Source organism: Haemorhous mexicanus, chromosome 32 (genome assembly GCF_027477595.1).
Source record: "Haemorhous mexicanus isolate bHaeMex1 chromosome 32, bHaeMex1.pri, whole genome shotgun sequence".
Lineage (NCBI taxonomy): Eukaryota > Metazoa > Chordata > Aves > Passeriformes > Fringillidae > Haemorhous > Haemorhous mexicanus.
In genome coordinates, this window is record NC_082372.1 from 1,084,050 (window position 1) to 1,111,301 (window position 27,252).

Here is a 27,252-nt window from a genome sequence, read left to right on the forward strand (position 1 = left end):
TCGATTGAATCTGCTTTCTAGAGGAACCCCTTCGGAAGTTCTCTCCCAAATTTGCCCTGAACCAGGACAAGGTCTTTTCCACCTTCAGGGATTACACAACTTTGATTTCCTATTGCCAAGGGTGTCTTCTACAGCCAAATGGTGAAAAACTGGGGAAAAGACCAAGGTTTTGGAGACAGTGGGGTAGAAACTCCACCAAAAAAAGGTTCTTGCCTTCTACCCAAGCACATGGATCCTCAGCCGGCATGGACACAGAAATCAGCCCAAAAACAATGCTAACAACTACAATAACAATAACTAAAATGAACAGTACTAAAAACAGTTTTCAGAATAGATCCCAACCAGCCCGAGAGTCCCCAGCCTTTGAACAGTCCACTCAGCCAGTTGTCCGTTTCTCTTGGACGTTCTCTGCCTTTGATGACAAGTTGAGGCAGCAGAGACCTTCAGATTCTTCACAGCGATGGTTGTGCAGAAGGAGCAGATAGTCTGTGTGTTTGCTTTGGGCTGAGGGACTCTCCAGGAGATCGCTGGTGGAATGATCATGAGTAGGGCAAGGAGCAGAATCGGTCTCATGGTGTCTCGAGACTGCCCACGAACAGCAGGATCTAAACTGATACAGGGAACTTAAGACAGAAATATATTACAAACTATTCCAGATAGGAGGCTTAAATGGAATTTCCTCCAGAGAACGCGTGCGGCGTTTCCTTCTCCAGGCAGCATTAGCAACCTGGGGCGCTGTAGACTTCCCTGAGACCTTGGGGACGTGGGGCCTTACCCATTTGGAAAGAACCTACTTTAAACCTGAGGGGGTGGACACACAGGCATATCCACGTCCCCATGTAACCAATTTGTAAGGTCCCACTGTCTTCCAAGTCTCAGGGTCCTTTACTAAGACTGGAGGCTTTTCTTTCACTGACATCCGACTGCTCCCCCCAAAGCGGCGTAGGATGGGCGGATTCAGGCTGTCAAAAGAACAGTTAAGAAAATTGATTGTGAGCAGTGCCCTGGACAACCAGATGTGGGGAGGTTCCACTTTCAGCACCTGATGTTGCTGATCTAGGACTCTTGATATCATGGTGAGTCCTTTCTACTATGGTTTGACCTGTAGGGGAGTAGGGGATGCCAGTTTTGTGCCCTACTCCCCATTGCTGCAGGAAGCTCTTGAATCCCTTGGATTTGTAAACAGGTCCATTATCAGTTTTCAACTCCTTGGGGATGCCCATGAAAGAAAAAGCCTGTAAGAGGTGCTTAATGGCATCGACAGATGATTCTCCTGTGTGGGCAGAGGCATAGACTGCTCCAGAAAAGATATCTACACTAACATGGACATATTTTTCCCATCCTAATGACTGTATGTGTGTTACATCAGTTTGCCACAGTTCACAACTGTTCAATCCCCTTGGGTTTGCTCCCGTACTCACTGTAGGGAGTGCATGTTGTTGGTAGTTGGGGCATGTGTCCACAATCACTTTGGCCTGTTCTCGAGTGATGTGAAACTGACTAACTAGGCCAGGTGCATTTTGGTGGAAAAGCTGGTGGCTGATTTTTGCCTGTTCAAAAACATTTGGGAGAGTGGCCATCTCTGCAGGCACAGCAAGGGCATCTGCCCTTCTGTTGCCCTCAGCGATAAACCCTGGCAAGTTGGTGTGTGACCTGACGTGCATCACATAAAATGGTTGCTCTCGGTGGGTGACTAACTTTACAAGTTTTGAGAGCAATTTGAAAAGTGCAATGTTAGACACTTCTTGCAGTATTGCTTGATCTGCCCTGGATACTACTCCTGCCACATATGCAGAATCTGTAATCAGATTGAATGGTTCTGAGAACCTTTCAAAGGCCCTAATAACCGCAGCCAACTCAGCAATCTGAGGTGAACTTTCCACCTCAGCAATGTCTGTCTCCCACTTCTGGGTTTGAGGATCCTTTCAAGGCATAACAGACTTGTGGGATCTCCCAGACGCGTCTCTAAAGATGGTCAGAGCCTTTTTTAAAGGTCTCCTACTTTGAACACTTCTCAATTTCAGAGTAAATTGAACATCTTGTTCAAAAATTTTGTGGGCAGGCCGATGGACGGAAATTTGTCCTGAGTGGGAATCCAAAGCAAACTGCAATGCTTCATTTCCCCAAAGAAATTGTTCCAATATTTTCTTAGTATTTTGGCCTGATTTTAACTCTATTGGAATGTAAATGCACTTGAAGTCACATCCTGCCAGCTCCTTGGTCCAGGTCCTAGCTTTCTGGATCAGTTCTGCTACCAGCTCTTGGGGCATTGTCATTCTCTTGGACCTTTGGTGACTGAGGAAAACCCACTCTATGATCAAGAGAGGGTCCCTCTGGTCTTGGTCCTCTTTTGGTGTTTCCTTTGCCTTAGGTGTTTGTTTGTCCTCCCACAGGAAAATGATTCCATGGAGGTGTGGCAACTTACCTAAGATGATAAATTTGAATGGCAGGTCAGGCTGACATCGGTTGGCCTGTCTTGTGGACATTGCTGTCTGAACTTTTTCTAGAGCTTTCTGTGCCTCTGGAGTAATGGCCCTAGGAGAACTTGGGTCCTCTCCCCCTTTCAATAAATTGAAAAGAGGGGCAAGGTCTTCATTAGTCAGACCTAGCCATGGCCTTACCCAGTTTAAAGACCCAGACAACTTGTGGACATCCACAAGGGTCTTGATCTTTGGATTGATTTGTAATTTTTGAGGAACAATGGTCCTTTTTCCAATTTCTAAGCCTAAATACTTCCAAGGTGGCATCTTTTGAATTTTCTGTTCTTGGAGCTCGAACCCTGCAACAATCAATGCATCGATCGTTAGGTCAAGCGCGTGGGTGAGTAAATCATTATTGGGGGCACACACAAGGATATCATCTATATAATGATAGATGATGGCTTTTTCTGCGGCTGCACGCACTGGGGACAGCAGGGAAGAGACATACCACTGGCAGATCAATGGTGAGATCTTCAGTCCCTGAGGAAGAACTTTCCAATGGCACCTTTTCATTGGGGCTTCCCTGTTGATGGTGGGTGTGGGAATGTGTCCCCTGTTGACAGAGTGGCAAAATTATCCTTTGTCCCTTTAAAAAGGAAAGAAGCCCAGAAGCTTCTCTCATTAATTAGACTAAAAGCCACCTCATAGGACCCAGGAGACTTCACCTCAGACTTAAGGATAGCCAACTGGACAGAAGCCAAAAAGTCCCACCTGTGCAATTTAGCAGAAAAGAGAAGAAGAACAAAAGAAACGAATCGCTTTTGTGAGGTGTTTTACCAGGAGCATGACTGCTTGCACCTGGCTCGGTTTTTCTGTTTGTTATTTTGCCTTTTATTAAACCTTTTTATTTCCAACACTGCAACAGAAGCCATCCTGCTGATTTTTATGCCTCCAAAGGTAGCTGAGGTATCTTGGGTGAGGTATATGTCTCCGAGAGCTTATTAGACCTGGCTTGAGGAGGCTTCTATAACAGGAATTCCTTTTAAATCCGCAGAGTTCCCAAACGAAATGCGGCATGCCTTAAATGAAGTTAACTCACTCGCACCTCCTCCTGGTTGCTACCCTGCTGACAATCCTTTACTGTTATGGCAGCAGTGGGCAAGACAGTTACCAGTGCAAAAAAGGGAGCCACAAAAATTCCATCTCTTGGGCTCCATGAATGCATCTTTTTGCATTCACGTTAAATTTAATCCCCAGTTACCACGTTATGAGGTTGAACTGAACACCTATCCTCACCCTAGCAACCCACACTACACAGACAAAAACTGGTGCAAAAATTCAGTCCCGGTCATGCACTCATCAGGTGGTGACTATAAGCCCCGTGAGCTCCCAAAAGGTGTGTTTTTAATATGTGGAGTCAGAGCATCTCTTCCCCCATCTGCTCGGAGGTCCATGCACTGTGGTGGATTTCGCAGGAGTCCCCGGATGAGGGAAGAGATGAGAATCTTGCCTCCATGTTTCAGAAGGCTGATTTATATGATAGATATTGTATTGAAAGAAAATGATATACTAAAACTATACTAAAAGAAGAAAGGATTCCATCAGAAGGCTAGGAAGGAATAGAAAAGAAATGTAATGATAATAAAATCTAGTGACTGACCAGAGTCCGAGCCAGACTGTGATTGGCCATTAATTAGAAACAACCACAAGACCAATCAAAGATGCACCTGTTGCATTCGACAGCAGCAGATAATATTTTTTTCTTTTCCTCTGAGGCTTCTCAGCTTCTCTGGAGAAAAAAATCCTAGCAAAAGGATAAAAGGGCAAACGACCACGCGGTTTGGGAGTTCTGTTGGAGCTGTTGCTGGGTTCAGAGGCCTGTGGGCCAGAATAAAGCTCTGGATCCAAACCCTCCATCAGAACCGACTCCTTTCCTTCACCATTGCCTTAAAGCTTCTCCACAGAGGGAAACCTGAGGAGCGGCCCCTCCACAGGGGGAAACTCCATCCCAGCACCACCAGAGCTCCTGCACGCCTGGACTTGTCTCCACGTGCCCAGCTGCAGCATCCAGCCAGCCAAAAGTGTCTCTGGGGTGAAACACCACACAGCCATGGCCAAAAGTGTCTCTGGGCTGAAACACCACACACCCAGCCAGCCAAAAGTGTCTTGGGGTGAAACACCACACACCCATGGCCAAAAGTGTCTCGGGTGAAACACCATACATCCAGCCAGCCAAAAGTGTCTCTAGGTTGAAACAGCACAGTTGCTGCTATGGCCAAAAGTGTCTCGGGTGAAACACCATACATCCAGCCAGCCAAAAGTGTCTCTAGGTTGAAACAGCACAGTTGCTGCTATTTGGTTCAGTAGCAAGGGCCAGACAAGCCCAGGCACATCCCTCTCAGGTTTCCTGCAGTCAGGATGGCCCCAAGATTGTTAGAAAGTCTCTTTTTTCCCAGCCTAATGGTCGAAGAAAGAGTTGGAATTGCTCAGCTCTGGTTTTCAAGGTTGTTTATTTTCTCTTACCTAAACCATTCTTTTCCTGACCCGCAGAGGTCTGTCCAGCAGGTCTGTCCAAGGCACACTGCCCACCCTTGGGCTGGTGTCAACGTTTTATACTAAGAACTACGTGTGCTTTATTTACCATTATTTTCCAACACCTATCATGTATGCTAGACTGTCTGCTTCTACCCTAAACCAATCCAAAAGTGCCACCATCACACAGAAGACGGAGGCTAGGAAGAAGAAGAAGAAGGAAGAAGCACAAGACAACACTCAAATCCCTCCATCTTGCCTCCTAGACCCTGATGCTAAAAATCCCCAGAATTCCACTTTTCACCCTGTGATTAATTCATTATCACTTTACTTAAACTTTCATGACTTGTAACTCTTCATACAAGGTTGGCAATTTGCTCCATGGGTTAAAATCAAAAACCCAAGTGTCTTTGGCTTCCTGCCAAGACCCTCCAGCCCCGAATCCCTCCTGCCGGGGATCCGAGCCCTCCAGGGCACCCAGAGGATGTCCTGGCTTCCAACACATCCCATCTGCAATACTGCTCTTATTCCAGTACTCCTGTTCCTCTACTTCAGTTTCTCGCTCTAATTCCCCTTCCTCCAGTTCCTCCCCTCTATCTTGTTCTGCTTCCCATTCCTTCAATGCCTCATACAACAATTTCCAGGAGGTAGCCAAATTGACAACTATCTCATCCCCCTTAGATATTGTCACTGTCACATTTTCTGAAAAATCCCTTCGCCGGGATTTCTTCTCCTGGGAAGCTGAGAAGCCTCAGAGAAAAATGAAAACAACAATTATCTGATTTGCTCCTCCTGTGTTTTGCTGCTTTGGAGTATGGTTTGGAAAGTGTCTTGTTGGGAAGGATGAAAGTTTGACAAGAAAGTCTCACAGGTGTGTGTGCTTGGCAGAAAGATTTTTGAATGTAGAATCTGAAGAAGGAATAGAGATGGAAGCAAGTTTTGATGTAGAAGAAAAGAATTACTGAGCCAGTCTTACTGGATAACCAAGGAAGCAAAGGGTGTGCTAGTTAGAAGGGGTTTTCATGGCTTAGAGCAAAGGATAAACCCACCTCAAACAAGAAGATGTTTTTACCAAGCCCAAAGATAGCACAGGCAAACAAGCCTGCCGATGGTGCAAATAGAAAAGAGGTCTCAGAATTTTCCACTGCAAGAAAACTGAAAAACATCTTCCAGCTTGAACTGTAATGTACTAATTTTGGTGATTGGAGAACAGTAATATGAATATGGTAATTATAGTAGTTATAATAGGCTATAGATAATAGTTAAGGATTAGATAAGATGCTCAGCAAAGAAAAGTTTATAATGCATTGTCACCAAAATTAAAGGGTCTCCAGGCCTGCCTGCAGCTGGAGCTGACAGCTGTAGGCACAGGCTCTGTCACCGAAGACACTGGGCTGCTGTAACATTTTGGATACAATAAACTGCATTTTGGAGAGCCACCTGGAGTCCCACATCCCTCAATCAGGCTCTTACACAGGTGCACAGGGCAAATGTTGTGGAGTCTGGCAAATCTGGGGCCATCTCAATACACCACCTTCATTGCAACGATTGATGCTGGTACCAACCGAGAGACAGTGGGCTCTGTTGCCAACAAGCTCAGAAATTGTGAAAAATGCATATTTTATGATTGGCTTTTCGCAAATATGAAAATGAGCGTTATATGTGTTACGTTAGAAAGTGATGCTGAATTAATTTTCCTAAGCAGTTGTCCTAGGATGATGTTGTGATGCTTGTATCCCCATTCGTTTGTTCTGTTTATGCTGGATATTATGTTCTGTACCTTCAAGACTGGCTCTGAAGAGCCAAGTTTTGTTTTGGTTTTGCTATCAGATGCTCCCCCATGGCTGGCGGGACACAGAGACGGGGCAGTTCATTGTGCTGCTTTTGCTTTTTGCTTGGCTTTTTGCTTTGCTCTTGCTTCTGCTCTGCTTTGGCTTTGCTTTCACTTTTTTGCTTCTGAATGGTTCGTGGCTATGGTTATGCATCCAGTTTGTTAGAGGAGGAGCAGGGGGTGAGGCTTTTCAGCCTTTGCTTTCCTTCTTCTCCTCTGATTCTGTTACATCGCTATTGGAGAATGTTCAGTTTCCCCTGAATGTTAAAGAATCTTTCTGGTATTCAATCTGGTAAGCTTCCTCTACACAGTCTGCTGCTTCTCTAGAATGAGGGCTGAGATTTCTAGATGGGCTGATGAGACCCCTGACTCAGGAGTAGACACAGGTGTGGAAAATCCTAAGTGGTGTGGGATATGGGAGGATATGGGCCAAATCCTGAAGGAATTCTCTGACCCTATAGTCTGGGATTTTCCCCATGAACAAATTCAGAAACCAGCTGAGGTGGGGAAATACCTGAAAGAGAAGTACCAGGATGACCCTAAGGAGAAAAAGATCATTGCAGTGAGCTGGGCCTTGGCATATGCTTATCGCGCGTTGCTAGATACTGTCGGGCAGCAGACAGAGGCAGGGGGGCAGGGAGATAAATCAGCAGCTATCCCGGTCACTCAGGCTGCAGCCAACAGCCCAGGCTCAAAGCCAGCAGCCAAGCTAGATAGTGAGCCCAAGCCAGCAGCTAAACCAATGGCTGTTGCTACTAGCACCAGAAGTGGGAAATGCACAGACAAGACCAATCGGCCAGTGGATGATGATGATGCAGGAGAAGGACCCTCAAGGCCTCCTGACATAAAATGAGTCAAAGAAGCAGGTGCAAGATCAGAAGCCAATATGGAGTCCTTTTCCCTGAAGGACCTTCATGGCCTAGGGAAGGATTACACCCAGCGACCTGATGAATCCATAATTAGTTGGTTAGTCCGTCTCTGGGATGCTGCAGGTGAGGCCACAATTCTGGATGGCACTGAAGCCACGCATTTGGGATCCCTGTCACATGATCCTGTCATCGACCAAGGAATGATGAGGGGGGTTAATCCTCACAGACTCTGGGCACAGGTCTTGGACAGTGTTGCACAAAGATACCTGTGTGCAGATGATCTCTATATGCAGCAGACCCAGTGGAAGACCATAGAGCAAGGGATCCAACGCTTGAGAGAAATAGCAGTGGCAGAGATTGTCTTCTCAGATGACGTAACAACTAGGAACCCAGACTTGGTACCATGCACGTCTGTGATGTGGCAGAAACTTGTATGACTCGGGCCACATGAATATGCTTCTGCCTTAGCCATAATGAAGCGGGATGAGAGGGATGAGACTGTGCTGGATATGGCAAAGAAGCTCCGAGCATACGCAGACGCTGTGCATGGCCCAACACATGCCAGAATTGCAGCAGTGGAAACACGTCTGCAGAAGTTAGAGGATAAGATAGAGGAGAATCACAAGAAGCTCAGAGAGGAGATTAAGGAAGACCTTCTCCAAATCTCAGCAGTACAGATCAGAGGTCCTAGTGCCCAACACAGACGTTCCCCAGATGGAGAGAGAAGGTACACCCCACGAGCTGAGCTGTGGTTCTTCCCGCGTGATAGTGGAGAGAACATGAGGAGATGGGATGGGAAATTCTATTGCTGCTCTGGCACGACAGATGCAGATGATGATGATGCAGGAGAAGGACCCTCAATGCCTCCTGACATAAAATCAGGAGTCAAAGCAGCAGGTGCAAGATCAGAAGCATGAAGATCAGGGTGCGTGAATTGAAGGAAGACAGGGCTCAGAGAGGGAGTTCCACCAAAAGGGAAGCAGCTCCAGTTGCCCGTAGCTGAACTGCCAGATATGATGATGATGATGATGACGTATCCAATCCCCTTGAAGGAACATCCAAGACATATTCCCAAGGAAAGAAGGATGACCAGGCTTAGAGGGGCCCTGCCTCTGGCCAGGTAGAGGCTAGGGAAAATCGTGTTTTCTGGACTGTGTGGATTCGTTGGCCTGGCTCATCGGAACCACAGGAGTATAAAGCTTTAGTTGATACTGGTGCACAATGTACATTAATCCCATCGAGACATGTGAGGACAGAGTCTGTTTCTATTGCCGGTATGACAGGGGGATCCCAGGATTTCACTTTGGTGGAAGCGGATGTGAGCCTGATGGGAAATGAGTGGAAGAAACACCCTATTGTGACTGGCCCCGAGGCCCCATGTATTTTGGGCATAGATAACCTCCGAAGCAGGTATTTTAAAGACCCAAAAGGACTCAGATGAGTATTTGGGATAGCAGCTGTAGTGACAGAGGGCATCCAGCAATTGAACACTTTTCCTGGACTGTCTGAGAATCCATCTGCAGTAGGACTTCTGAAGGGAGAAGAGCAACAGGTGCCAATTGCCACTTCCACAGTGCATTGTTGACAGTACAGAACAACTTGAGATGCTGTGATCCCCATCCATAAGATGATCCAAGAGCTGGAGAGCCAAGGGGTGGTCAGCAAGACCCACTCACCCTTTAACAGCCCATTTGGCCTGTGCATAAATCTGAAGGAGAATAGAGATTGATTGTGGACTACCGTGCATTGAATGAAGTGACTCCACCACTGAGCGCTGCCGTGCCAGACATATTAGAGCTCCAGTACGAGCTGCAGTCCAAGGCAGCAAAGTGGTACGCCACTGTTGACATTGCCAATGCATTTTTCTCCATTCCTCTGGCAGCAGAATGCAGGCCTCAGTTTGCTTTCACCTGGAGGGGCGTGCAGTATACCTGGAACTGATTGCCCCAGGGGTGGAAGCACAGCCCCACCATCTGCCATGGACTGATCCAGACTGCACTGGAAAAGGGTGAGGCTCCAGAACACCTCCAGTATATTGATGACATCATTGTGTGGGGGAACACAGTTGAGGAAGTGTTTGAGAAAGGAGAGAATTTCATCCAATTCCTCCTGGGAGCTGGTTTCTCCATCAAAAAGAGCAAAGTAAAGGGACCTGCTTGTGAGATTCAGTTCCTAGGAGTGAAGTGGCAAGATGGACAGCATCAGATTCCTACCAGTGTCATCAACAAGATCACAGCTATGTCTCCACACATCAAAAAGAAAGAGACACAAGCCTTCCTAGGTGCCATAGGCTTCTGGAGAATGCAAATTCCTGAGCACAGTCAGATCATGAGCCCTCTCTACCTGGTCACCTGCAAGAAGAACAATTTCCACTGGGGCCCTGAGCAACAACAAACTTTTGCCCAGATCAAGCAGTGTTGTGGTGTGAAGCTCTGCTTCCTCCTTGCCCCCCCCCCCCCGCCCTGTTCCTAATGGCTGTCTATCAAGTTCCACATTCCAGCTAGAGCATTGTGTGATTGGCAGAAGTTCAAAAGATGCTTTTCAGACTTGGAGTCATTGGCCTGTCCAAGTGTCATTGTCCCCTGAAACCCTCCCCCTCCCACCTGGTTGGTGGCTCACCTATCCTCTCCCTCCCACCTCCCTGTGAGTTTAAAAGGTGCTGGAACCATGCGGTCGGGGTCTGTCGGGGATGTACTGAGATTCAGATCTGTGTCACCTTGGAATAAATTCTGGATTTAACTCTCCGGCAGAACCCGCTCCTTTTCTCTTCACCATCGCCTGAACTTTTTTCACTAGAGGTAAACTGAGTTCCTACTTCGTATGGGTCCATTCTGAGTGCCTGGCTGCAACTGCCTGCGAGCTAAAGGTGTCTCTGAGGAGAAATATCCCCAGCAGTCATCTCTAGCACAGTGCAATCAATAATTGGCGCCCAACGTGAGGCACATCGAATTTGCAGCCCCAAGAAGTAATCTCGGAACCTCGGAAAAGCTTCAAGGCAGCCGAGCACCCACTGGAAGAGCTTTGACTGCATTGCTCTCAGTAGAGACTTGAGGATTAAACCCAGAAGAAGTCCCACGGACTGTTCAGTACTCCTAGAAAAATTCAAGCTCCTTTCTGGTGAGCAATTTTCCAGGGGAGAATAGGGGAGCCCTCTTCTGCCCGCGGGGGTCCTGTTCCGGTGAAGAGACATCCTGCCTTTCCCTTGCCAGCCCAGCAACTACTTCGATTTTGGTGAGTATTTCTGCTCTTTAGCGAGAGTAGAACCTAAAAAAAAAAAAAAAAGCCAGTCCCTGCCGTGGGTCAGTTCGTCTTAAACAGTCTCTGCCGTGAAACTGTTCCCTTTTAAGCAGTTTCTGCCGTGAGTACTGTGTGTTTTAAGCGGGAACGATATCTTGTGAGACATAGCTCACAGCGGCGTGTTCTTGCCACTTTTATAATTCGCGGCGCCAGTGGAAGAGCGGGAGAGCTCTCCCTGTCCTTCCCCCCTGCTCGGCACTGCTGCGTGCTCGGCTCTCTACACCGGCGCGCGGAAGGGCTGCTCTCTCTCAGTGGGGGGGGGGTGGCTCTCTACACGCGGTGCGCGGGGAGTGCTTACTCGGCTCTCTACACATGGCGCAGCGGCAGACTGCTCTCTCTCGGTGCAGGGGGATAGCTCTCTACACGAGGTGCGCGGGGAGTGCTTTCTCGGCTCTCTACATGCGGTGCGGGGCGGCCCCAGTTTCGGCTTGGCCACGTGGAGCCGGCGGGGGAGGCTTTGTCTATCCTCTGCAGGGACAGAGTAGTTCCCAATTCAGAGCTGCTGCCGGGGCGACTTTGAAAGTAGTGTACTCAGCTGCATTGTGAAAAGCTAACGTCTGCTCGTTATCACTTCTGATCTGTAGGTTTTTTTAGAAATCAGTAGTTGATTTGTCTTTGTTTTCGGTCGGCGGGATTTTGTGTATTGCACCTTTTTTACATCTAAAATGGGCTCAAATTTAAGCGCAGCACAAAAATGAGTGTATTATCATATTGTTGGGATTTTAGTCAGTGGTAACGTTAAGTTCTCTAAAGGTAAATTGAAACCGTTTATAAAGTGGCTTTTTCTACACTTCCCACAAATTTCTCCTGAAGAAGTCCATGATATTAATTTTTGGGATAAAGTAGGAAATTAATTGATAACCTTGGGACAGTCTGGAGATATTTCTTCAGCTAAATTTGTGTTCTGGAGTTTACAAGTTCGAACAGCCTTGCTCAAGCAAAAGGAATTGAAGAAAAAGCCAAAATACAAGCAATGTACCTCTGCTCTCCCTGTCTCTACCCCTCCCACTTCTAAACCTCTTACCCCTAAACTTAGTATTTTAAAGCGTGCACATTCTACAAATGCTCAGAAAACTAAACTTCCTGAGTATTTTAAAATGCGTGAGTCTCCCTCTCCACGTAGTCCTAGCCAGACTGCTTGGAATCTCTCTCAAAACCCTGCGTCTCCTGCTCTGAAACCCAGAGCACGTGTTAGTTTTTCAGAGAGCAGTGATCCCCTAAGTGGCTCTCATGCCCTAGGGTGTCCACAAGATGGAGGATGCCACGTGGCATCTTCCCATACCTTGCCGTCTTCTTCCCAAGATCCTTCTAAGTATCCCAAAATTCCTCCCCAATCCCCCTCTCCTCCTGCTCCTTGTGAAACCTCCCTTCCCTCCCCCTTTCCTGCTGTACCCTCAGCTCCGCCCCTCTACTCCTCCCAGGGGGCGTCTGCCGATGTGACATCACCAAGCGTCCCCGCCCCCTGTTCCCATGCTGTCCCCGCCCCCTGTGCCCATTGTTTCCCCACCCCCTCCCTGGGTTCCCACGGTGGGGGCACGCCCACTGCTTCTCCCTACAGCTGTATCAGTGTTTCCAATGCTTCCAATTCAAGTGATACAGGGCAAAAAACTGCAGACCCAATTCAAGGTCCCACTTTGTCATTCGCTCCTGTTACATATCAGCCTGCAGCACAAGGGGGAGCAGCCCCAACTGCTAGTTGGAGCTCTTTTGGACGACAATTGATTAAAGAAATCTGTAAATCTCATAAAGAGTATGGCCCACACAGTCCATATTTCCGTGGCCTTTTAAATTCTGAACTGAGTAGGACCGTAGTAGTCCCACATGATTTAAAACAGCTTTTTTCATGCCTCATGACCTCTACAGAATTCAAATTATGGGAATTAGCATGGAAGCAACTGCTAAAAGAAGCCCTCCCGAGCTTGCAGGCTGATCCAAACACAGCGAAAGATACCAATGGCTTGCCAATTACCATTGAGCATCTCTCCGGTGAGGGCCAATGGTCTTCACCCTCAATCCAAGCTACTGTAATTCCTGTAGAAACACTTGAGAAAGTGAAAGATGCAGCTGAAAAAGCATTCTTTTCCCTCCAATCTGAGGGGCCTCTTGAGCCTTATAGTAAGATCAAGCAGCTACCATCAGAACCTTTTTTGAAATTTGTAGAAAGGTTAACTAGGGCTATGGAAATACAAGTCAAAAAAGAAAATGCAAGAGAAGAAGTTTTAGAGGAAATGGCATTTACAAATGCAAATGAACAGTGTCAAGCAGCAATTTTGAGTCTTCCCCTAGAACCCCCTCCTACACTAAAAGATATGCTTCTAGTTTGTAACAGGAAAGTGCCTCTGATGAGTGTTGCTGAAGACACCAGATCAAGACTCCCTCAGCGTGTCGCCGTTGCCAGCCCTGCGCCCATTCCCTCAGAACAGCAGCAACCTGGGCAGCAGCGAAGACCAGCAATGGTTGACCCCACAAAGCCATGCCTGCTTTGCAACAACCTTGGACACTGGAGTAGCCAGTGCCCCCTGAAAAAGCAATTTGATGAATTTAGAAATAGCAGGGGAAGAGAACTACAAACACTCCCAGAGAGTCAACAGTAACAAAAAAACTGACAAGGGAGCGCCGGCCTGCCAGGTGCACAGACACAAAAAGAGCAGGCCAAGAGAATGAAGTAAACAAAATAGACCAAGGGCGCGGTGATGTTACTATTTCTGTAGGTGAAGCAGATGCTTCAAAGACCACATCTGTTAATCCATTGTCTACTAATCCAAATAACCGTTGTCATGACTTAAGTGAACCCGTGTTAACCACATCTTCTGTCAATGAGTCTTACAGGTTGCAGCTGACAGAATCACTCCACCTGAAAGATACAAACTGGCATTTTGTCTCTGTCAATCTAGAACATGAGGGTACCTGGCACCGAATTCGCTGTAAGTGCATCGTCATTGGGGACACCAAACACACACCACAAGAGATTGAAATTGCTCCAGGAATGACATCATCAAATCCTGAGCAATTAGTTCTCGGGCTGCACTGTTTTCATCCACCCCTGTTTCTTCCCAAAGGGCAAATCGTTGCTCAAGCTATCCCAGTGCCGTGTTTACCTGAAGTCGCCGAGAAACAAGGGCCCACAGTCACCCGGGTCCAAGTTATTGGGAAAGATAAACCCAAAATCTGGTGTAATGTCAGTGGGGGTTATGAGTCTAAACGTATTGAAATGCTTGTAGACACGGGTGCAGACTGCACAGTGATCCCAGTACAAGACTGGCCAGCACATTGGCCTTTGCAAGACGTTGCCGGTCACGTTCAAGGTGTAGGAGGTCTGCAATTGGCGAGACGATCCAAGAGCACCATCCAAATTGAGGGGCCAAACGGACAATTGGCAAATATCCGTCCATTTGTATTAGATTATTCGGAACCATTATTAGGGAGAGACTTAATGGCCCAGTGGGGTGTCACAATTGATATTCCAGACTCTCCACAAGATTTTTGTACAGCGGTCGTTGAACAGCGCCCCACCCATAAACTGACGTGGAAAACAGACAAACCAGTTGAGGTGAAACAAACAATGGCCGCTCAGTAAACAAAAAATAAAGGCGCTCGAGGAGCTAGTGGAGGAGCAATTAAAAAAAGGTCACATTGTGGAGACCATGTCCCCGTGGAACTCTCCTGTGTTTGTCATTCAGAAAGCTGACAAAAAAAGATGGCGGCTCCTCCACGACCTACGACAAATTAATAATGTCATTGAAGATATGATTTCTCCCCAGCCTGGTATGCCATCCCCAACTATTCTTCCCCAAGACTGGAAATTAGCTGTTATTGTTATAAAAGATTGTTTTTTCCAAAACCCCTTACACCCTGACGACGCGCTGCGTTTCGCGTTTTTGGTCCCTACCATCAACATGGAAGCCACTATGAAAAGGTACCATTGGACTGTTCTTCCTCAAGGACTGAAAGTCTCGCCAGCAATCTGCCAACAGTATGTCTCTTCCTTGCTTTCCCCAGTGCGTGCAGCCGCAGAAAAAGCCATCATCTATCATTATATAGATGATATCCTTGTGTGTGCCCCCAGTGATGATCTACTCACACATGTGCTTGACCTAACGATCGATGCATTGATTGTTGCAGGGTTCGAGCTCCAAGAACAGAAAATTCAAAAGATGCCACCTTGGAAATATTTGGGCCTAAAAATTGGAAATAGAACCATTGTTCCTCAAAAACTAGAAATCAATCCAAAGATCAAGACCCTTGAGGATGTCCACAAGTTGTCTGGGTCTTTAAACTGGGTAAGGCCATGGCTAGGTCTGACTAATGAAGACCTTGACCCTCTTTTCGATTTATTGAAAGGGGGAGAGGACCCGGGTGCTCCTAGGTCCATTACCCCAGAGGCACGGAAAGCTCTAGAAAAGGTTCGGATTGCAACGTCCACAAGACAGGCCAACCGATGTCAGCCTGACCTGCCATTCAAATTTATCATCTTAGGTAAGTTGCCACACCTCCATGGAATCATTTTCCTGTGGGAGGAAAAACAAACACCTAAGGCAAAGGAAACACCAAAAGAGGACCAAGACCAGAGGGACCCTCTCTTGATCATAGAGTGGGTTTTCCTCAGTCACAAAAGGTCCAAGAGAATGACAAAGCCTCAAGAGCTGGTAGCAGAACTGATCCGGAAAGCAAAGACCCGGATCAGGGAACTGGCAGGATGTGACTTTGAGTGCATTCACATTCCAATAGAGTTTAAATCAGGCCAAAATACTATGCAAATATTAGAACAAGTGTTTCAAGAAAATGTAATGTTGCAATTTGCTCTAGACTCCTATTCAGGACAAATTTCTGTCCAGAGGCCTGCCCACAAGTTGTTTGAACAAGATGTTCAATTCACTCTGAAATTGAGAAGTGTTCAAAGTAGGAGACCTTTAAAAAAGGCTCTGACTGTCTTTACAGATGCATCCGGGAGGTCTCACAAGTCTGTTATGACTTGGAAAGATCCTCAAACCCAGCAGTGGGAGACAGACGTTGCTGAGGTGGAAGGTTTGCCTCAAGTTGCGGAATTGGCTGCAGTTGTTAGAGCTTTTGAAAAGTTCTCAGAACCATTCAATCTGATTACAGATTCTGCATATGTGGCAGGAGTAGTATCCAGGGCAGATCAAGCAATACTGCAAGAAGTGTCTAACATCACACTTTTCGAATTACTCTCAAAACTTGTAAAGTTAGTCACCCACTGAGAGCAACCATTTTATGTGATGCACGTCAGGTCACACACCAACTTGCCAGGGTTTATCGCTGAGGGCAACAGAAGGGCAGATGCCCTTGCTGCGCCTGCAGAGATGGCCACTCTCCCAAATGTTTTTGAACAGGCAAAAATCAGCCACCAGCTTTTCCACCAAAATGCACCTGGCCTAGTTAGTTTCACATCACTCGAGAACAGGCCAAAGTGATTGTAGACACATGCCCCAACTACCAACAACATGCACTCCCTACAGTGAGTACGGGAGCAAACCCAAGGGTATTGAACAGTTGTGAACTGTGGCAAACTGATGTAACACACATACAGTCATTAGGATAGGAAAAATATGTCCATGTTAGTGTAGATACCTTTTCTGGAGCGGTCTATGCCTCTGCCCACACAGGAGAATCATCTGTTGATGCCATTAAGCACCTCTTACAGGCTTTTTCTTTCATGGGCATCCCCAAGGAGTTGAAAACTGATAACGGACCTGCTTACAAATCCAAGGGATTCAAGAGCTTCCTGCAGCAATGGGGAGTAGGGCACAAAACTGGCATCCCCTACTCCCCTACGGGTCAAACCATAGTAGAAAAGACTCACCGTGATCTCAAAAGAGTCCTAGATCAGCAACATCAGGTGCTGAAAGTGGAACCTCCCCACATCTGGTTGTCCAGGGCACTGTTCACAATCAATTTTCTGAATTGTTCCTTTGACAGCTTAAATCCGCCCATCCTACGCCATTTTGGGGGGAGCAGTCATATGTTGATGAAGGAAAAGCCTCCGGTTTTAGTAAAGGACCCTGAGACTTGGAAAATGGTGGGACCTTACAAATTGGTTACTTGGGGTCGTGGATATGCCTGTGTGTCCACTCCCTCTGGTTTAAAGTGGGTTCCTTCCAAATGGGTAAAGCCCCATGTTCCCAAAGTCTCAGAAAAATCTACTGAAGCGCCCCAGGTTGCCAATGCTGCCTGGAGAAGAAAACGTCGTTTGCATTCTCTAGAAGAAATTCCATTTAAGCCTCCTATCTGGAATAGTTTGTAATATATGTTTGTTTTAAGTTTCCTTTTACCGGTTTAGATCCTGCAGTTCATGTGCAGTCTCGAGACGCCATGAGACCGAGCCTGCTCCTCGTCCTACTTGCGATCAATTCTCCAGCGATCTCCTGGATAGTCCCTCAGCCCAAAGCGAACGTACGGACCACCTTGGCCAAAGCCCTTAGACAAGATCACATTTGTCTCTCCACAGCGACAGCCTCTGACCCCTTGTCAACTTGCCTGGTGGGAGTCCCCTTCAAATCCTCAGAGGTCCCAAATGAAATGTAGAATGCTTTCAATGAAGTTAACTCACTCGCACCTTCTCCTGGCCACTACCGTGCTGACAATCCCTTACTGTTTTGGCAGGAGTGGGCGAGAATGTTACCGGAGCCAAAAAGGGAGCCACAGGAGTTCCATCTCTTAGTCTCCATGAATGCAACCTTTTGCGTTCACTTTAAATTCAATTCCCACTTACCATATCATGAAACTAAATGAAACACTAATCCTGATCCTAGCAACCCACACTACACAGACAAAAACTGGTGTGAAAATTCAGTCCTAGTCATGCACTCATCTAGTGGTGATTATAAGCCTCGTGAACTCCCAAGAGGTGTGTTTTTAATATGTGGAGACAGAGCATGGGCAGGTCTCCCTCCTCGTCTGCTCGGAGGTCCATGCACCTTTGGTAAGCTGAGCCTGTTAACCCCAAATCGAACAAACCTAATACATTGGCAAAGAAAAAACAACACACATACATTGGCTATCCAAAAAAGAGACCTAAGGCAATTAGACCCTGACTGTAATTCAGAAATTGTTCACTGGTCCAGACTTAAGGCCACTGCAATTACAGTCTTCCTGCCGTGGATCTCGGCAGCAAAAAGCATGGGAGAATTAGGCCGATTGGAATGCTGGGTTGCAAAACAGGCAAACCTCACTTCTACTGCCCTGAGTGACCTCTTATCGGACTAGGAAATTACCAGGCAAGCCACCATTCAGAATAGGGCAGCCATAGACTATCTACTCTTTCTGCACAACCATCGCTGTGAAGAATTTGAAGGCCTCTGCTGCCTTAACTTGTCATCAAAAGCAGAGAACGTCCATGCCACGATCACCAAGATGAAAACCATGGTGAACGACATCAAGAGAGAAACTGACAACTGGCTGAGTAGACTGTTCAAAAGGCTGGGGACTCTTGGGCTGGCTGGGATCTATTCTGAAAACTTTGTTCTTAATACTGTTTATTTTAATTATTGTTATTGTAGTTGTTAGCCTTGTTTTTAGTTTAATCAAATGCATGGTTCTCAAGTTGATTTCAAGCTCACCTCCCCCTCCTGAAGTTTACCAATTAGAAGTCCTTAGTGCCGCAATAGATGACATAGAAGCCTCAATGGGAAACACTGACTCTCCTGCAGAGGAGGAGCCAATTTACCAACCATGGTTTGGCAAAATTTCTGCACCACGAACTGAGTCCTCTTCTTTTTAAACCAAACAGATGTTGTGGTGTGAAGCTCTGCTTCCTCCTTGCCGCCCCCCGCTCTGTTCCTAATGGCTGTCTGTCAAGTTCCACATTCCAGCTAGAGCATTATGTGATTGGCAGAAGTTCAAAGGATGCTTTTCAGACTTGGAGTCATTGGCCTGTCCAGGTGTCATTGTCCCCTGAAACCCTCCCCCACCCACCTGGTTGGTGGCTCACCTATCCTCTCCCTCCCACCTCCCTGTGAGTTTAAAAGGTGCTGGAACCATGCGGTCGGGGTCTGTCGGGGATGTACTGAGATTCAGATCTGTGTCACCGTGGAATAAACTCTGGATTTAACCCTATGGCAGAACCCGCTCTTTTTCTCTTCACCATTGCCTGAACTTTTTCCACTAGAGGTAAACTGAGTTCCTACTTCGTATGGGTCCATTCTGAGTGCCTGGCTGCAACTGCCTGCGAGCTAAAGGTGTCTCTGAGGAGAAATATCCCCAGCAGTCATCTCTAGCACAGTGCAATCAATAAAGCAGGAAATTGCTCATGCAGTAGCCCTTGGTCCGGTCAGGACGGGACCAGATGTGAAGAACAAGCTCTACTCTGCAGCCAAGAACCATGGCTTGTCCTGGAGCCTTTGGCAGAAGGTGCCTGGGGAGACTCGGGGTCGACCACTGGGATTTTGGAATCAAAGCTACAGAGGGTCTGAAGCCAACTATACTCCAACCGAGAAGGAAATCTTGGCTGCTTATGAAGGAGTCCAAACTGCCTCAGAGGTGATTGGCACGGAAGCACAACTCCTCCTGGCACCCCAACTACCAGTACTGGGGTGGATGTTCCAAGGCAAGGTTCCTTCCACTCACCACGCCACCAGTGACACATGGAGCAAGTGGATTGCTCTTATCACACAGCACGCCCGTACAGGTAAACTGAATCACCCTGGGATTTTGGAGGTAATTACAAATTGGCCCAAAGGTGAGAATTTTGGTGTCTCAGATGAAGAACCAGAACCAGTGACACGATCTGAAGAGGCTCCTCCATATAACCAGCTGCCACCAGAGGACACACTCTATGCTCTTTTCATGGGCGGTTCCTGTCGCATCGTAGGGATGAACTGGAAGTGGAAAGCAGCCGTATGGAGCCCCACACAAGACAGGTCGCTCAAGCTACCGAAGGAGAAAGTGGATCGAGCCAACTTGCTGAACTCAAAGCTGTTCAGCTGGCCCTGGACATTGCTGAGAGAGAGAAATGGCCAAGGCTCTACCTTTACACTGATTTGTGGATGGTAGCCAATGCTCTGTGGGGATGGCTGGAGAGGTGGAAAGAGGCCAATTGGCAGCGTAGGGGAAAACCAATTTGTGCTGCTGATGAGTGGAAAGACATCGCTGCTAGGGTAGGGAAGCTACCTGTGAAGGTCCGCCATGTAGATGCCCATGTCCCCAAGAGCAGAGCTAATGAGGAGCACCAAAACAATGAGCAGGTAGACCAGGCTGGAAAGATAAAGGTGTCAAAGATAGAGCTAGATTGGGAACACAAGGGAGAGTTATTCCCAGCTCAGTGGGCCCATGATGCCTCAGGCCATCAGGGCAGGGATGCCACCTATAAGTGGGCACGAGACCGAGGGGTGGATCTAACCATGGACAGTATTTCTCAGATTATCCATGACTGTGAGACGTGTGCTGCCATCAAGCAGGCCAAGGGAGTGAAGCCCCTGTGGTATGGTGGGCGGTGGACCAAGTACAAGTATGGGGAGGCCTGGCAGATCGACTACATCACACTGCCCCAGACACGCCAAGGCAAGTGCTACTTGCTCACAATGGTAGAAGCCACCACGGGATGGCTGGAAACCTACCCTGTGTCTCACACTACTGCCCGTAACACCATCCTGGGCCTTGAAAAGCAAGTCCTGTGGAGACATGGAACCCCTGAGAGGATTGAGTCAGACAACGGGACTCATTTCAAGAACAGCCTTATCAACACCTGGGCTAGGGAACATGGCATTGAGTGGGTCTACCATATCCCCTACCATGCACCAGCTGCAGCGAAGGTAGAGAGGTACAATGGGCTACTAAAAACCCAGCTGAAAGCCTTGGGTGGGGGATCTTTAAAAAATTGGGAGCAGCATTTAGCAAAGGCCACCTGGTTAGTTAACACCCGAGGTTCCACCAACCAAGCAGGTCCTGCCCAGTCTGAGTCCCTGAATATAATAGATGGAGATAAAGTCCCAGTGGTGCATGTCAGATGTTTGTTAGGGAGGACCGTGTGGATCAATTCTGCCTTGAGTACAGACAAACCCATCTGTGGGGTTGTTTTTGCTTAGGGACGATGTTGCACATGGTGGATAATGCAGAGAGATGGAACAACATGATGTGTACCTCAGGGAGATCCGATTGTGGGATGAGAGTGATATGCAAATATCACTGTTTGCTATGTTATTGCTATTGTCTGTACACGAAACCATACAGACATGAGATAGAGGGAAATGTGTAAGTGTCGGACGTCTGAGCAAGTGAAAGAGGGGAAGGAAACGTGTAAGTGTCGAGGGTCTGAACAAGTGAAAGATGGAGTTTTGAGTGAGTAAAGTGAAAGTGGGGAATCCTGCAGCTCTGTAGTCTGGGGCCTGGATTCAGTGGTCCGGTGTGGGGATGCAATGAGGGCATGATGGGTATTGCTTGTAATTTTGGGGGGAACAGATGGAAGTTTTTACATGAATTAAATGCATGATATGTTGTGGTATCTTGATAATATCGGGATAAGGGATGGGATGTCCTAGGGTGACATTATGATGCTTGTATCCCCATTCATGTGTGCTGTTCATGCTGGATATTGTGGTCTGTGCCTTCCAGACTGGCTCTGAAGAGTGAAAGCTTTTTGTTTTGTTTTGTTATCAGCCACTCCCCCACAGCTGGCGGGACACGCAGACGGGGCAGTACACAGTGCTGCTTTTGCTCTTTGTTTTGCTCTTGCTCCTGCTCCTGCTTTGCTCTTGCTTTTTGCTTCTGCTCGTTATTTTAGCTAAGCAGTTTGAATTTTTTCCCTGGACTGTTTATCCTTTCCCTTGTTCAAGCTTTATTCCAAAGCTTGACCAAATTAAGAGAGGATATGAACCTGGGCAACAATGGCAAATTGATTTTTCAGAACTGCCCAGGAGAGGGGGGGTATTGATACCTATTGGTGTTAACAGATGCCTTTCCAGGGTGGCCAGAAGCTTTCCCTACTAGAACTGCCAAAGCACAGGGGGTAACCAAAGCACTGTTATGAACCAGTACATAATGTACAGCCTGGGGATTAGGTATATGTTAAGTCTTTTGCAGAGAAGATTCTGGAACCACAGTGGGAGGGACCATTCCAAGTGCTCCTCTCCACCTTTACTGCAATCAAGATTATGGAACAAAGCACCTAGATCCATCATTCCCAAGTGAAGAAGGCTCCTGAGGGACTTCAGAAAGTTACACTGGCTAACAACAACAAACTGAAATCAAAACTTTCTCAAGAAAATAGATAGAGTGTGAGTAAAATGATAAGCACAGTGTAACAATCCCCCAAAGAATAGAAAGGCTTGTAGTTGTAATAATCAAGCAGGTGTAGCTCAAAGAGTTGTGGCATTTATGATTATTGCTCTAACCACAGCTAATACAGCATCACTTCCAGATCATGTGACTAGTATAGAAGTGCCAAGGGAAAGCCAATGATTTTAACTCCCTTAAGTCTCTAGGTCAAATGCTAAAAATTACAAATGCAACTGTGTAAGGAAGAAGAAATGTTTGGGGATGTAAATATGTGTTTGTCCAAGATAGATTTCAATAATCTCACCAAGAATCCTAAATACTGTGACAAATGCTTAACTAACTGCTCTGAGTTTAGACTTAGATACAGAGCAAAATATTTATCACTTTGAAATGCATCCCATTAACCAGACAGCCTTGCCTGTGCATACAAGACAAGGTTGTATCTGCCTCAGAACAGCACGCCCCACTATAATAGTAGATGAGATCACTGTGAAGGAAACTCAATTTAACTTGTGCATTTGTAACTTTGTCAGAACCAAAGGATGTGCTTCTTCCTATCAGACACCTGTCGTATCATACCAACGTATAAAGGTGAATTTCATCACTGTCCAAGAAATATTGCCTGTGCCTATAGGGATGAACTTAGCTTTGGTTACCCAATGGTTAAAACATTATGAATTAAAGAAAATTCTTAAAGAAGCTAAAGATAAAAGAAAAAGAACTTTGATTACAATACACCATGCCACAGAGACTATATGGAAAGTATTTAAAGGATTGGAAAAGGCCCATCCCATCATTAGTGGGATGTGCTTTTTGAGTAGTCCCCAACAGCAATCGGTTTGCTCAATACCTTAGCTCATCCAGTTATTGTTTTACTTCTCTTAGTCAGTGTAAGTTTGATTTTGTCTATTACAGTACTTATTTAGAATTAGACACTGTTGCAGCAAGTAGCAGCTTTAACTTCAATATTGAGAACATATGGTACAGTTTTAAGAAACACCTACCACATGAGTTGGCTAGATAAAGAAGAATCTATATATTAATAAAAGAATTTAATAACCTTGAAGAAGTAGTAGGGAATTAATCATTATTTTAAAAATTTAAGATTTTAGCTGAGGGTTAGAACCAATTCATATTGAAGTCAGATAAACCAACAATTGATTAATGATTATTAGATGCTTTAGCTAAAGCTAATTGTTATGTTATGAGCTCATTTGTAGAAGGAAGTGGAGCAAGTGAACCATTATGGGAACATATTGAAACCAGTAGAACAATCCTCAGCGCCTGGACTCCATGTTAATCCATCACAAAGCAGGGGGCCTTGGATCATGCCATAGGGTCACAGAGACCTGATGAAGACCTTCCTGACTTCATCCCTGGGACCACTGACCCAATTTGAGACCACCGACCCAATTCAAGAGAAGAATTGTGCACGTGTGAAGGACTAATAACCTCATTTTAATACAAAGCAGAGAAGTACTAGATTTATGCATATGTATTATTCTGGGGAATAAACAGAAGGCAAAAAGCCTTGAGTGGTGCAGTCACACATTTTGGGGACGATTCCCCCCCCATGCTGCCCACCAGCGTAAAAAGCATACAACTTTCTAACTTTAATTAGTTAGAGAGTCTTTGTCTGTGATTTTCAGCTTTAATGATTCAGTAACAATGCCTATAGACCCAAAATTGACTACATCTGGGACTGCACAAAAGATTATGGAGTTAAAGAAACAAAATAATAAAACCCCTTTAAAGAAGAAAAAAATATTTATGAAAAAAAGAGCAAATAATGGAGGATAGAAAAAAAAAAACTGTTCAAGCCAAAAGATTTGTAAAAAAGGGAAGAGAAGGGATTGTTATAAATGCATATTATATTGTTGGCTTTTTGCAAATATTAAGACGAATGTTGTATGTACAATTTTAAAATAAGTTTGCTTTTATTTCTGCTATTAACAAAAACTTAGACACAGTAGTAGTGGTAGCTGATCTAGTTAGGAGTGAACTGTCTGTTTGGTCGGGATAACATCCAGTGAACATGGCATGAGCACCTTGCTGTTGATCTGCCAACTATCAGCATCTGGGGTCTGAAGAAAGTGTGGACCAAGGGCCAGAGTGGAAGTGATCAAGAGAGGGAACCAAACCCACAGCCAAGAAACACACAGGCTCTAAAAAGGCAGACCTGAGGAGGAGCCATGCTAAGCAGTTCCTGGAATATGTAAACTAGATGATGGATATGCATCAGGGTCTATGAATATGCAACAGGCTGATGTAATAGAAATGGTATAAAAAGGGTGTTTCCCAAACTAGCAGGGGTGCTCTTGGCTGAGTGCCAAGGTGCACCCGGCTGTAATCTTTGCTTTACTGTCTCTGTCTCCTATTGTCCTTTATTAAACTTTTACATATTAACAGGAAGGTTTTTCACAAGGGAATATGGAACCTTTACATTATCGGCCCCTGGCTGCCACCTGCTGGTCGTAGTGGGGCTTGTAAAACCGGTTCTTTTCTCTTTTTTTATCTAGTATGTTTCGCTATGGGGCTGCGCTCTTTGATGGCTTTTCTCACGATCTTTCCCCTCCTTCGCTTGCTCGAGGCTGCAATGAGTTCATCAATTTCATCTTCCTCGGAGCTCCTGGAGCAGGAGCGCTCTGATTCAGCTGACCCTGTTGTACCATAGAATCTATTTTGCCTACCCCCGATCCTAGGAAGCCCCACGCAGGATTTGCTGCGTCTTTTAACCCGGGCTGCGCGTCCGCCTGCATCGGTGACGTCATCCCCCGAAGCGGCTCCCCGGCGTTCAGGGTTGCTATGGAAACGGACAGACCTGAGAGCGGAGAGACCCCTGCCCCCATGGGAGGTTCCCTCTCCCCTCTCCGCCCTCCCGGTACAAGGCTCTGCCCCCGGCTGCTCCTCCCGGGGCGGTGCCGTGGGCTGTGCCCGCCATCCATCCCCTCCCCTCTCCCGGTACAAGGCTCTGCCCCCGGCTGCTCCTCCTGGGGCGGGGGCGGCGGCATCCCTGCCTGCCCAGGCTCGCCTTTCTCCTCCTGCCCTGGCTGGGACCCCGTCTGAGCTGCGCCTCCCCCGCCCCCCGATCGTGGCGGCAGCGGCGGGGGGCGGTGGCGGCGGCGGGGACACACCTTGGCCCGGACCCGACCGACCCCACCCTCAGGACGGGAGCAACTCGATCTAAGCCTTCTTCCTCTCTTGTTTTACTTTCGCTGTCCAATATTGGCTCTTTTTTCCTTTTCTCCCCTTTTCCTTTTCAGACTAAGGTATGCTCTCCCTTTTCCTTTGCTGCCGAGCTCCGCTGACATGCTGACACCACAAAGAGCCTCGCATACTCCCGCTCACCTGAGCACCCTGAGCATTTATCCTTGCGTCTACGGGAAATCAAACTTGATATTAATCTCTTATCCAAACTACCACACTCGGGCCTCGTCTGATTGTCCTCTAGTTCATACCGCGGCCACATCTTTTCTGAGTCTAACAATTTTGCATTTGAAAAACAAGGCTCCTCCCCCCCCACCCCGAGGTTTCCCCCGTTTCTCAGCGCTAATCTCAGGGGCCTGTCTCTCGGGATGTTATCGCTACAGCACTCGCAGCAGAATATGCACACCGATTTCTAACAGTTATGAGGATAAATTAAGAGAACCAAGGAGAGAGAGAAAGAGCAAGATTCCAGTCGCGGCGCTCGGGAGTGGCGGTGCGGGAACGATCCCCTGCGCCACCGCTGCTGGCCCCACGCCAAGCCCAGCACCGCAATCCAGCCCCGCTCTCACAGCGCCCGCCCTCCCTGACACCGGGGCACACCGAGCACCGCACCCCTGCGCTCCAGAGCACAAAACACCCCTTCCCACCGCTCTCACCTGAGAAACACAGCACCCCTTCAGCCGCTGCCGCCTCTCTCGCTCCTCCCGAGCTTCTTGGCCTCCCACACCCTCTGCACCGCGCCTGGGCCCCGCCAGTGCCGCGGGCTGGGAAGCAGCAGCTGCACCTTCCTCTGCCTCTGCTCCAGCCCTTGCCCAGGTGCCTCTGCTCCCTTCGTGCTCGCCACCAACTGTTGGCTTCAGAAGGCTGACCTGGAGCAGAGGCCAGGCACAGTTACACCATAAAGCAGGCATTTGTTAAAAGGCCTCCACAGATCCACCTTGGGCAGAACAAGAGCCCAGCCAGGCTACACCCAAGATGAACCAAAATGGCCACAAAATGGACGAGGTCACGAGGTCGGTCACTTTTATCAGTTCTGCTCCATTTGCATCTTGGAGTTAATTGTCCAATTATAGCTTTAGCTGATGAAGTCCCATCCTTCTTGTTTTTCTCTCTTCATTGTTTATGCTCTTGAGCCTGAGGTTTGGATTATTTGTCCTTGGGTTCCCAGCTAGAGCAGGAATTGTTTTGTCTCCCTGCTCTGTGAACAGAGCTCAGCATCCCTTAATATGAAGCCCAGAGCCACAGAGTAAGGCAGCACAGAATCTGAAAAATAGAAAAGGCAAAACCTGAGGCATCAAATCCATGGGACACCCCCACACTCACCAGACCCCCCCCACCATGGCACTCCACAGGCCCCCCCCATTTACTGAACCTCCCCAAGACACCCCCTGGCCCTCCCCCCTCAGCTCCCTGAGCCCCCGGCCCGTGTTCTCACCTGGGAAACCCAGAATCTTTGGGAATTCTCAACTGGGAAGCCCCAAATCCCTGGAAACCTCACCTGGGACCCTCCAAACCTCACCTGGGACCTCCAAACCTCACCTGGGACCCCCAAAACCTCACCTGGGACCTCCAAACCTCACCTGGGACCACTAAAACCTCACCTGGGACCTCCAAACCCCACCTGGGACCTCCAAACCTCACCTGGGACCTCCAAACCTCACCTGGGACCCCCAAAACCTCACCTGGGACCTCCAAACCTCACCTGGGACCACTAAAACCTCACCTGGGACCTCCAAGCCCCACCTGGGACCCCCAAAACCCTTCCAGGATCCCCCCAAAACCCCCAAGAATCCCCCAAACTTCATCTGGGACTCCCCCAAACTCCCCAGGAGCCCCCAGACTCCACCAGGACCCCCAAAAAATCCCC

At 47.4% G+C, this 27,252-nt stretch overlaps 1 long non-coding RNA gene across 1 annotated transcript; it reads right to left on the reverse strand.

Moving 5' to 3' along the window:
- Window positions 1-270: 270 nt before the first annotated feature.
- Window positions 271-26,215, reverse strand: LOC132340662 (uncharacterized). The gene is made up of 3 exons (XR_009489979.1): window positions 26,042-26,215; window positions 2,929-3,033; window positions 271-962 (listed from the first exon to the last, which is right to left on the reverse strand). It is a non-coding gene; the product is annotated as an uncharacterized LOC132340662 (long non-coding RNA).
- Window positions 26,216-27,252: the final 1,037 nt, after the last annotated feature.